This window comes from Hydractinia symbiolongicarpus, chromosome 2, assembly GCF_029227915.1.
Source record: "Hydractinia symbiolongicarpus strain clone_291-10 chromosome 2, HSymV2.1, whole genome shotgun sequence".
Taxonomy (NCBI): Eukaryota; Metazoa; Cnidaria; class Hydrozoa; order Anthoathecata; family Hydractiniidae; genus Hydractinia; species Hydractinia symbiolongicarpus.
The window spans coordinates 38743145-38756232 of NC_079876.1; positions in this window are offsets into that span (position 1 = coordinate 38743145).

A 13088-nucleotide genomic window follows, 5' to 3' on the forward strand; every position below is an offset into this window, starting at 1 on the left:
CTTTGTATACTTTTGACTATTCGGGCCGAGTCCGGGGTTTACGGGAAATGGCGGGTTTTCGTTTGCCGGCGATTAAACTTCTTTTATTCAGCGTCTCATCAAAAATGAAAACATTTTTGAAAACTACAAGTCTCAAGCGTTTTAGTGGTGAAAAGATAATTTAATAAATCGTTTTGGAAATGAGTTTACTCACAGGGTACTTTCTTTGTATACATTCGACTATATGGGCCAAGCCCGGGATTTACGGAAAAATCGCGGGTTTTCGTTTGCCGGCGATTAAACCTCTTTCATTAAGCGTCTCATCAAAAATGAAAACATTTTTAAAAACTACAAGTCTCATCCGTTTTAGTGGTGAAAAAAAAATTTTAAAAATCGTTCGGGAAATGAGTTTACTCCCTGGGTGTTTTCTTTGTATACATTCGACTATACGGGCCAAGCCCGGAATTTACATGAAGTCGCGGGATTTCGTTTGCCGGCGATTAAACCTCTTTTATTAAGCGTCTCATCAAAAATGAAAACATTTTTAAAAACTACAAGTCTCATGGGCTTTAGTGGTGAAATAATAATTTAAAAATCGTTCGGGAAATGAGTTTACACCCCGGGTACTTTCTTTGTATACTTTTGACTATACGGGCCGAGTCCGGGATTTACGGGAAATCGCAGGTTTTCGTTTGCCGGCGATTAAACCTTTTTTATTCAGCGTCTCATCAAAAATGAAAACATTTTTGAAAACTACAAGTCTCATGCGTTTTAGTGGTGAAAAAATAATTTAAAAAATCGTTCGGGAAATGAGTTTACTCCCTGGGTACTTTCTTTGTATACTTTTGACTATTCGGGCCGAGTCCGGGGTTTACGGGAAATGGCGGGTTTTCGTTTGCCGGCGATTAAACTTCTTTTATTCAGCGTCTCATCAAAAATGAAAACATTTTTGAAAACTACAAGTCTCAAGCGTTTTAGTGGTGAAAAGATAATTTAAAAAATCGTTTTGGAAATGAGTTTACTCACAGGGTACTTTCTTTGTATACATTCGACTATATGGGCCAAGCCCGGGATTTACGGGAAATCGCGGGTTTTCGTTTGCCGGCGATTAAACCACTTTCATTAAGCGTCTCATCAAAAATGAAAACATTTCTGAAAACTACAAGTCTCATGCGTTTTAGTGGTGAAAAAATAATTTAAAAATTCGTTCGGGAAATGAGTTTACTCACTGGGTACTTTCCTTGTATACTTTTGACTATACGGGCCGAGTCCGGGATTTACGGGAAATCGCGGGTTTTCGTTTGCCGGCGATTAAACTTCTTTTATTCAGCGTCTCATCAAAAATGAAAACATTTTTAAAAACTACAAGTCTCATGGGCTTTAGTGGTGAAATAATAATTTAAAAAATCGTTTGGGAAATGAGTTTACTCCCTGGGTACTTTCTTTGTATACTTTTGACTATACGGGCCGAGTCCGGGATTTACGGGAAATCGCAGGTTTTCGTTTGCCGGCGATTAAACTTCTTTTATTCAGCGTCTCATCAAAAATGAAAACATTTTTGAAAACTACAAGTCTCATGCGTTTTAGTGGTGAAAAAATAATTTAAAAAATCGTTCGAGAAATGAGTTTACACCGTGGGTACTTTCTTTGTATACTTTCGACTATTCGGGCCGAGTCTGGGATTTACGGGAAATGGCGGGTTTTCGTTTGCCGGCGATTAAACTTCTTTTATTCAGCGTCTCATCAAAAATGAAAACATTTTTAAAAACTACAAGTCTCATGGGCTTTAGTGGTGAAATAATAATTTAAAAAATTGTTTGGGAAATGAGTTTACTCCCTGGGTACTTTCTTTGTATACTTTTGACTATACGGGCCAAGTCCGGGATTTATGGGAAATCGCAGGTTTTCGTTTGCCGGCGATTAAACTTCTTCTATTCAGCGTCTCATCAAAAATGAAAACATTTTTGAAAACTACAAGTCTCATGCGTTTTAGTGGTGAAAAAATAAATTAAAAAATCGTTCGAGAAATGAGTTTACACCGTGGGTACTTTCTTTTTATACTTTTGACTATACGGGCCGAGTCCGGGATTTACGGGAAATCGCAGGTTTTCGTTTGCCGGCGATTAAACTTCTTTTATTCAGCGTCTCATCAAAAATGAAAACATTTTTGAAAACTACAAGTCTCATGCGTTTTAGTGGTGAAAAAATAATTTAAAAATTCGTTAGGGAAATGAGTTTACTCACTGGGTACTTTCCTTGTATACTTTTGACTATCGGGCCGAGACCGGGATTTACGGGAAATCACGGGTTTTCGTTTGCCGGCGATTAAACTTCTTTTGTTCAGCGTCTCATCAAAATTGAAAACATTTTTAAAAACTACAAGTCTCATGGGCTTTAGTGGTGAAATAATAATTTAAAAAATCGTTTGGGAAATGAGTTTACTCCCTGGGTACTTTCTTTGTATACTTTTGACTATACCGGCCAAGTCCGGGATTTACGGGAAATTGCAGGTTTTCGTTTGCCGGCGATTAAACTTCTTTTATTCAGCGTCTCATCAAAAATGAAAACATTTTTGAAAACTACAAGTCTCATGGGCTTTAGTGGTGAAATAATAATTTAAAAAATCGTTTGTGAAATGAGTTTACTCCCTGGGTACTTTCTTTGTATACTTTTGACTATCCGGGCCGAGTCCGGGATTTACGGGAAATCGCAGCTTTTCGTTTGCTGGCGATTAAACTTCTTTTATTCAGCGTCTCATCACAAATGAAAACATTTTTGAAAACTACAAGTCTCATGCGTTTTGGTGGTGAAAAAATATTTTAAAAATTCGTTAGGGAAATGAGTTTACTCACTGGGTACTTTCCTTGTATACTTTTGACTATTCGGGCCGAGTCCGGGATTTACGGGAAATGGCGGGTTTTCGTTTGCCGGCGATTAAACTTCTTTTATTCAGCGTCTCATCAAAAATGAAAACATTTTTAAAAAATACAAGTCTCATGGGCTTTAGTGGTGAAATAATAATTTAAAAAATTGTTTGGGAAATGAGTTTACTCCCTGGGTACTTTCTTTGTATACTTTTGACTATACGGGTCAAGTCCGGGATTTACGGGAAATCGCAGGTTTTCGTTTGCCGGCGATTAAACTTCTTCTATTCAGCGTCTCATCAAAAATGAAAACATTTTTGAAAACTACAAGTCTCATGCGTTTTAGTGGTGAAAAAATAAATTAAAAAATCGTTCGAGAAATGAGTTTACTCCCTGGGTACTTTCTTTGTATACTTTTGACTATACGGGCCAAGTCCGGGATTTACGGGAAATCGCAGGTTTTCGTTTGCCGGCGATTAAACTTCTTCTATTCAGCGTCTCATCAAAAATGAAAACATTTTTGAAAACTACAAGTCTCATGGGCTTTAGTGGTGAAATAATAATTTAAAAAATCGTTTGGGAAATGAGTTTACTCCCTGGGTACTTTCTTTGTATACTTTTGACTATACGGGCCGAGTCCGGGATTTACGGGAAAACGCAGGTTTTCGTTTGCCGGCGATTAAACTTCTTTTATTCAGCGTCTCATCAAAAATGAAAACATTTTTAAAAACTACAAGTCTCATGCGTTTTAGTGGTGAAAAAATAATTTAAAAAATCGTTCGAGAAATGAGTTTACACCGTGGGTACTTTCTTTGTATACTTTTGACTATTCGGGCCGAGTCCGGGATTTACGGGAAATGGCGGGTTTTCGTTTGCCGGCGATTAAACTTCTTTTATTCAGAGTCTCATCAAAAATGAAAACATTTTTAAAAACTACAAGTCTCATGGGCTTTAGTGGTGAAATAATAATTTAAAAAATTGTTTGGGAAATGAGTTTACTCCCTGGGTACTTTCTTTGTATACTTTTGACTATACCGGCCAAGTCCGGGATTTACGGGAAATCGCAGGTTTTCGTTTGCCGGCGATTAAACTTCTTTTATTCAGCGTCTCATCAAAAATGAAAACATTTTTGAAAACTACAAGTCTCATGCGTTTTAGTGGTGAAAAAATAATTTAAAAAATCGTTCGGGAAATGAGTTTACACCGTGGGTACTTTCTTTGTATACTTTTGACTATCCGGGCCGAGTCCGGGATTTACGGGAAATCGCAGCTTTTCGTTTGCTGGCGATTAAACTTCTTTTATTCAGCGTCTCATCACAAATGAAAACATTTTTGAAAACTACAAGTCTCATGCGTTTTGGTGGTGAAAAAATATTTTAAAAATTCGTTAGGGAAATGAGTTTACTCACTGGGTACTTTCCTTGTATACTTTTGACTATTCGGGCCGAGTCCGGGATTTACGGGAAATGGCGGGTTTTCGTTTGCCGGCGATTAAACTTCTTTTATTCAGCGTCTCATCAAAAATGAAAACATTTTTAAAAAATACAAGTCTCATGGGCTTTAGTGGTGAAATAATAATTTAAAAAATTGTTTGGGAAATGAGTTTACTCCCTGGGTACTTTCTTTGTATACTTTTGACTATACGGGTCAAGTCCGGGATTTACGGGAAATCGCAGGTTTTCGTTTGCCGGCGATTAAACTTCTTCTATTCAGCGTCTCATCAAAAATGAAAACATTTTTGAAAACTACAAGTCTCATGCGTTTTAGTGGTGAAAAAATAAATTAAAAAATCGTTCGAGAAATGAGTTTACTCCCTGGGTACTTTCTTTGTATACTTTTGACTATACGGGCCAAGTCCGGGATTTACGGGAAATCGCAGGTTTTCGTTTGCCGGCGATTAAACTTCTTCTATTCAGCGTCTCATCAAAAATGAAAACATTTTTGAAAACTACAAGTCTCATGGGCTTTAGTGGTGAAATAATAATTTAAAAAATCGTTTGGGAAATGAGTTTACTCCCTGGGTACTTTCTTTGTATACTTTTGACTATACGGGCCGAGTCCGGGATTTACGGGAAAACGCAGGTTTTCGTTTGCCGGCGATTAAACTTCTTTTATTCAGCGTCTCATCAAAAATGAAAACATTTTTAAAAACTACAAGTCTCATGCGTTTTAGTGGTGAAAAAATAATTTAAAAAATCGTTCGAGAAATGAGTTTACACCGTGGGTACTTTCTTTGTATACTTTTGACTATTCGGGCCGAGTCCGGGATTTACGGGAAATGGCGGGTTTTCGTTTGCCGGCGATTAAACTTCTTTTATTCAGAGTCTCATCAAAAATGAAAACATTTTTAAAAACTACAAGTCTCATGGGCTTTAGTGGTGAAATAATAATTTAAAAAATTGTTTGGGAAATGAGTTTACTCCCTGGGTACTTTCTTTGTATACTTTTGACTATACGGGCCAAGTCCGGGATTTACGGGAAATCGCAGGTTTTCGTTTGCCGGCGATTAAACTTCTTCTATTCAGCGTCTCATCAAAAATGAAAACATTTTTGAAAACTACAAGTCTCATGCGTTTTAGTGGTGAAAAAATAAATTAAAAAATCGTTCGAGAAATGAGTTTACACCGTGGGTACTTTCTTTTTATACTTTTGACTATACGGGCCGAGTCCGGGATTTACGGGAAATCGCAGGTTTTCGTTTGCCGGCGATTAAACTTCTTTTATTCAGCGTCTCATCAAAAATGAAAACATTTTTGAAAACTACAAGTCTCATGCGTTTTAGTGGTGAAAAAATAATTTAAAAATTCGTTAGGGAAATGAGTTTACTCACTGGGTACTTTCCTTGTATACTTTTGACTATCGGGCCGAGACCGGGATTTACGGGAAATCACGGGTTTTCGTTTGCCGGCGATTAAACTTCTTTTGTTCAGCGTCTCATCAAAATTGAAAACATTTTTAAAAACTACAAGTCTCATGGGCTTTAGTGGTGAAATAATAATTTAAAAAATCGTTTGGGAAATGAGTTTACTCCCTGGGTACTTTCTTTGTATACTTTTGACTATACCGGCCAAGTCCGGGATTTACGGGAAATCGCAGGTTTTCGTTTGCCGGCGATTAAACTTCTTTTATTCAGCGTCTCATCAAAAATGAAAAAATTTTTAAAAACTACAAGTCTCATGGGCTTTAGTGGTGAAATAATAATTTAAAAAATCGTTTGTGAAATGAGTTTACTCCCTGGGTACTTTCTTTGTATACTTTTGACTATACCGGCCAAGTCCGGGATTTACGGGAAATCGCAGGTTTTCGTTTGCCGGCGATTAAACTTCTTTTATTCAGCGTCTCATCACAAATGAAAACATTTTTGAAAACTACAAGTCTCATGCGTTTTAGTGGTGAAAAAATATTTTAAAAATTCGTTAGGGAAATGAGTTTACTCACTGGGTACTTTCCTTGTATACTTTTGACTATTCGGGCCGAGTCCGGGATTTACGGGAAATGGCGGGTTTTCGTTTGCCGGCGATTAAACTTCTTTTATTCAGCGTCTCATCAAAAATGAAAACATTTTTAAAAAATACAAGTCTCATGGGCTTTAGTGGTGACATAATAATTTAAAAAATTGTTTGGGAAATGAGTTTACTCCCTGGGTACTTTCTTTGTATACTTTTGACTATACGGGCCAAGTCCGGGATTTACGGGAAATCGCAGGTTTTCGTTTGCCGGCGATTAAACTTCTTCTATTCAGCGTCTCATCAAAAATGAAAACATTTTTGAAAACTACAAGTCTCATGCGTTTTAGTGGTGAAAAAATAAATTAAAAAATCGTTCGAGAAATGAGTTTACACCCTGGGTACTTTCTTTGTATACTTTTGACTATACGGGCCAAGTCCGGGATTTACGGGAAATCGCAGGTTTTCGTTTGCCGGCGATTAAACTTCTTCTATTCAGCGTCTCATCAAAAATGAAAACATTTTTGAAAACTACAAGTCTCATGCGTTTTAGTGGTGAAAAAATAAATTAAAAAATCGTTCGAGAAATGAGTTTACACCGTGGGTACTTTCTTTTTATACTTTTGACTATACGGGCCGAGTCCGGGATTTACGGGAAATCGCAGGTTTTCGTTTGCCGGCGATTAAACTTCTTTTATTCAGCGTCTCATCAAAAATGAAAACATTTTTGAAAACTACAAGTCTCATGCGTTTTAGTGGTGAAAAAATAATTTAAAAATTCGTTAGGGAAATGAGTTTACTCACTGGGTACATTCCTTGTATACTTTTGACTATCGGGCCGAGACCGGGATTTACGGGAAATCACGGGTTTTCGTTTGCCGGCGATTAAACTTCTTTTGTTCAGCGTCTCATCAAAATTGAAAACATTTTTAAAAACTACAAGTCTCATGGGCTTTAGTGGTGAAATAATAATTTAAAAAATCGTTTGGGAAATGAGTTTACTCCCTGGGTACTTTCTTTGTATACTTTTGACTATACCGGCCAAGTCCGGGATTTACGGGAAATCGCAGGTTTTCGTTTGCCGGCGATTAAACTTCTTTTATTTAGCGTCTCATCAAAAATGAAAACATTTTTGAAAACTACAAGTCTCATGGGCTTTAGTGGTGAAATAATAATTTAAAAAATCGTTTGTGAAATGAGTTTACTCCCTGGGTACTTTCTTTGTATACTTTTGACTATACGGGCCAAGTCCGGGATTTACGGGAAATCGCAGGTTTTCGTTTGCCGGCGATTAAACTTCTTCTATTCAGCGTCTCATCAAAAATGAAAACATTTTTGAAAACTACAAGTCTCATGCGTTTTAGTGGTGAAAAAATAAATTAAAAAATCGTTCGAGAAATGAGTTTACACCCTGGGTACTTTCTTTGTATACTTTTGACTATACGGGCCAAGTCCGGGATTTACGGGAAATCGCAGGTTTTCGTTTGCCGGCGATTAAACTTCTTCTATTCAGCGTCTCATCAAAAATGAAAACATTTTTGAAAACTACAAGTCTCATGCGTTTTAGTGGTGAAAAAATAAATTAAAAAATCGTTCGAGAAATGAGTTTACACCGTGGGTACTTTCTTTTTATACTTTTGACTATACGGGCCGAGTCCGGGATTTACGGGAAATCGCAGGTTTTCGTTTGCCGGCGATTAAACTTCTTTTATTCAGCGTCTCATCAAAAATGAAAACATTTTTGAAAACTACAAGTCTCATGCGTTTTAGTGGTGAAAAAATAATTTAAAAATTCGTTAGGGAAATGAGTTTACTCACTGGGTACTTTCCTTGTATACTTTTGACTATCGGGCCGAGACAGGGATTTACGGGAAATCACGGGTTTTCGTTTGCCGGCGATTAAACTTCTTTTGTTCAGCGTCTCATCAAAATTGAAAACATTTTTAAAAACTACAAATCTCATGGGCTTTAGTGGTGAAATAATAATTTAAAAAATCGTTTGGGAAATGAGTTTACTCCCTGGGTACTTTCTTTGTATACTTTTGACTATACCGGCCAAGTCCGGGATTTACGGGAAATCGCAGGTTTTCGTTTGCCGGCGATTAAACTTCTTTTATTTAGCGTCTCATCAAAAATGAAAACATTTTTGAAAACTACAAGTCTCATGGGCTTTAGTGGTGAAATAATAATTTAAAAAATCGTTTGTGAAATGAGTTTACTCCCTGGGTACTTTCTTTGTATACTTTTGACTATACCGGCCAAGTCCGGGATTTACGGGAAATCGCAGGTTTTCGTTTGCCGGCGATTAAACTTCTTTTATTCAGCGTCTCATCAAAAATAAAAACATTTTTGAAAACTACAAGTCTCATGCGTTTTAGTGGTGAAAAAATAATTTAAAAAATCGTTCGGGAAATGAGTTTACACCGTGGGTACTTTCTTTGTATACTTTTGACTATCCGGGCCGAGTCCGGGATTTACGGGAAATCGCAGGTTTTCGTTTGCCGGCGATTAAACTTCTTTTATTCAGCGTCTCATCACAAATGAAAACATTTTTGAAAACTACAAGTCTCATGCGTTTTAGTGGTGAAAAAATATTTTAAAAATTCGTTAGGGAAATGAGTTTACTCACTGGGTACTTTCCTTGTATACTTTTGACTATACGGGTCGAGACCGGGATTTACGGGAAATCGCGGGTTTTCGTTTGCCGGTGATTAAACTTCTTTTGTATAGCGTCTCATCAAAATTGAAAACATTTTTAAAAACTACAAGTCTCATGGGCTTTACTGATGAAATAATAATTTAAAAAATCGTTTCGGAAATGAGTTTACTCCCTGGGTACTTTCTTTGTATACTTTTGACTATTCGGGCCGAGTCCGGGGTTTACGGGAAATGGCGGGTTTTCGATTGCCGGCGATTAAACTTCTTTTATTCAGCGTCTCATCAAAAATGAAAACATTTTTGAAAACTACAAGTCTCATGCGTTTTAGTGGTGAAAAAATAATTTAAAAAATCGTTCGGGAAATGAGTGTACTCCCTGGGTACTTTCTTTGTATACATTCGACTATACGGGCCAAGCCCGGGATTTACGGGAAGTCGCGGGATTTCGTTTGCCGGCGATTAAACTTCTTTTATTCAGCGTCTCATCAAAAATGAAAACATTTTTGAAAAATACAAGTCTCATGCGTTTTAGTGGTGAAAAAAAAATTTAAAAAATCGTTCGGGAAATGAGTTTACTCCCTGGGTACTATCTTTGTATACATTCGACTATACGGGCCAAGCCAGGGATTTACGGGAAATCGCAGGTTTTCGTTTGCCGGCGGTTAAACTTCTTTTATTCAGCTTCTCATCAGAAATGAAAACATTTTTGAAAACTACAAGTCTTATGCGTTTTAGTGGTGAAAAAATAATTTAAAAAATCGTTCTGGAAATGAGTTCACTCACAGGGTACTTTCTTTGTATACATTTGACTATACGGGCCAAGCCCGGGATTTACGGGAAATCGCGGGTTTTCGTTTGCCGGCGATTAAACCTCTTTCATTAAGCGTCTCATCAAAAATGAAAACATTTTTGAAAACTACAAGTCTCATGCGTTTTAGTGGTGAAAAAAAAATTTAAAAAATCGTTCGGGAAATGAGTTTACTCCCTGGGTACTTTCTTTGTATACATTCGACTATACGGGCCAAGCCCGGGATTTACGGGAAGTCGCGGGATTTCGTTTGCCGGCGATTAAACCTCTTTTATTAAGCGTCTCATCAGAAATGAAAACATTTTTAAAAACTACAAGTCTCATGGGCTTTAGTGGTGAAATAATAATTTAAAAATCGTTCGGGAAATGAGTTTACACCCCGGGTACTTTCTTTGTATACTTTTGACTATCCGGGCCGAGTCCGGGATTTACGGGAAATCGCAGGTTTTCGTTTGCCGGCGATTAAACTTCTTTTATTCAGCGTCTCATCACAAATGAAAACATTTTTGAAAACTACAAGTCTCATGCGTTTTAGTGGTGAAAAAATATTTTAAAAATTCGTTAGGGAAATGAGTTTACTCACTGGGTACTTTCCTTGTATACTTTTGACTATACGGGTCGAGACCGGGATTTACGGGAAATCGCGGGTTTTCGTTTGCCGGTGATTAAACTTCTTTTGTATAGCGTCTCATCAAAATTGAAAACATTTTTAAAAACTACAAGTCTCATGGGCTTTACTGATGAAATAATAATTTAAAAAATCGTTTCGGAAATGAGTTTACTCCCTGGGTACTTTCTTTGTATACTTTTGACTATTCGGGCCGAGTCCGGGGTTTACGGGAAATGGCGGGTTTTCGATTGCCGGCGATTAAACTTCTTTTATTCAGCGTCTCATCAAAAATGAAAACATTTTTGAAAACTACAAGTCTCATGCGTTTTAGTGGTGAAAAAATAATTTAAAAAATCGTTCGGGAAATGAGTGTACTCCCTGGGTACTTTCTTTGTATACATTCGACTATACGGGCCAAGCCCGGGATTTACGGGAAGTCGCGGGATTTCGTTTGCCGGCGATTAAACTTCTTTTATTCAGCGTCTCATCAAAAATGAAAACATTTTTGAAAAATACAAGTCTCATGCGTTTTAGTGGTGAAAAAAAAATTTAAAAAATCGTTCGGGAAATGAGTTTACTCCCTGGGTACTATCTTTGTATACATTCGACTATACGGGCCAAGCCAGGGATTTACGGGAAATCGCAGGTTTTCGTTTGCCGGCGGTTAAACTTCTTTTATTCAGCTTCTCATCAGAAATGAAAACATTTTTGAAAACTACAAGTCTTATGCGTTTTAGTGGTGAAAAAATAATTTAAAAAATCGTTCTGGAAATGAGTTCACTCACAGGGTACTTTCTTTGTATACATTTGACTATACGGGCCAAGCCCGGGATTTACGGGAAATCGCGGGTTTTCGTTTGCCGGCGATTAAACCTCTTTCATTAAGCGTCTCATCAAAAATGAAAACATTTTTGAAAACTACAAGTCTCATGCGTTTTAGTGGTGAAAAAAAAATTTAAAAAATCGTTCGGGAAATGAGTTTACTCCCTGGGTACTTTCTTTGTATACATTCGACTATACGGGCCAAGCCCGGGATTTACGGGAAGTCGCGGGATTTCGTTTGCCGGCGATTAAACCTCTTTTATTAAGCGTCTCATCAGAAATGAAAACATTTTTAAAAACTACAAGTCTCATGGGCTTTAGTGGTGAAATAATAATTTAAAAATCGTTCGGGAAATGAGTTTACACCCCGGGTACTTTCTTTGTATACTTTTGACTATACGGGCCGAGTCCGGGATTTACGGGAAATCGCAGGTTTTCGTTTGCCGGCGATTAAACCTTTTTTATTCAGCGTCTCATCAAAAATGAAAACATTTTTAAAAACTACAAGTCTCATGCGTTTTAGTGGTGAAAAAATAATTTAAAAAATCGTTCGGGAAATGAGTTTACTCCCTGGGTACTTTCTTTGTATACTTTTGACTATTCGGGCCGAGTCCGGGGTTTACGGGAAATGGCGGGTTTTCGTTTGCCGGCGATTAAACTTCTTTTATTCAGCGTCTCATCAAAAATGAAAACATTTTTGAAAACTACAAGTCTCAAGCGTTTTAGTGGTGAAAAGATAATTTAAAAAATCGTTTTGGAAATGAGTTTACTCACAGGGTACTTTCTTTGTATACATTCGACTATATGGGCCAAGCCCGGGATTTACGGAAAAATCGCGGGTTTTCGTTTGCCGGCGATTAAACCTCTTTCATTAAGCGTCTCATCAAAAATGAAAACATTTTTAAAAACTACAAGTCTCTTCCGTTTTAGTGGTGAAAAAAAAATTTAAAAAATCGTTCGGGAAATGAGTTTACTCCCTGGGTGTTTTCTTTGTATACATTCGACTATACGGGCCAAGCCCGGAATTTACATGAAGTCGCGGGATTTCGTTTGCCGGCGATTAAACCTCTTTTATTAAGCGTCTCATCAAAAATGAAAACATTTTTAAAAACTACAAGTCTCATGGGCTTTAGTGGTGAAATAATAATTTAAAAATCGTTCGGGAAATGAGTTTACACCCCGGGTACTTTCTTTGTATACTTTTGACTATACGGGCCGAGTCCGGGATTTACGGGAAATCGCAGGTTTTCGTTTGCCGGCGATTAAACCTTTTTTATTCAGCGTCTCATCAAAAATGAAAACATTTTTGAAAACTACAAGTCTCATGCGTTTTAGTGGTGAAAAAATAATTTAAAAAATCGTTCGGGAAATAAGTTTACTCCCTGGGTACTTTCTTTGTATACTTTTGACTATTCGGGCCGAGTCCGGGGTTTACGGGAAATGGCGGGTTTTCGTTTGCCGGCGATTAAACTTCTTTTATTCAGCGTCTCATCAAAAATGAAAACATTTTTGAAAACTACAAGTCTCAAGCGTTTTAGTGGTGAAAAGATAATTTAAAAAATCGTTTTGGAAATGAGTTTACTCACAGGGTACTTTCTTTGTATACATTCGACTATATGGGCCAAGCCCGGGATTTACGGGAAATCGCGGGTTTTCGTTTGCCGGCGATTAAACCACTTTCATTAAGCGTCTCATCAAAAATGAAAACATTTCTGAAAACTACAAGTCTCATGCGTTTTAGTGGTGAAAAAATAATTTAAAAATTCGTTCGGGAAATGAGTTTACTCACTGGGTACTTTCCTTGTATACTTTTGACTATACGGGCCGAGTCCGGGATTTACGGGAAATCGCGGGTTTTCGTTTGCCGGCGATTAAACTTCTTTTATTCAGCGTCTCAACAA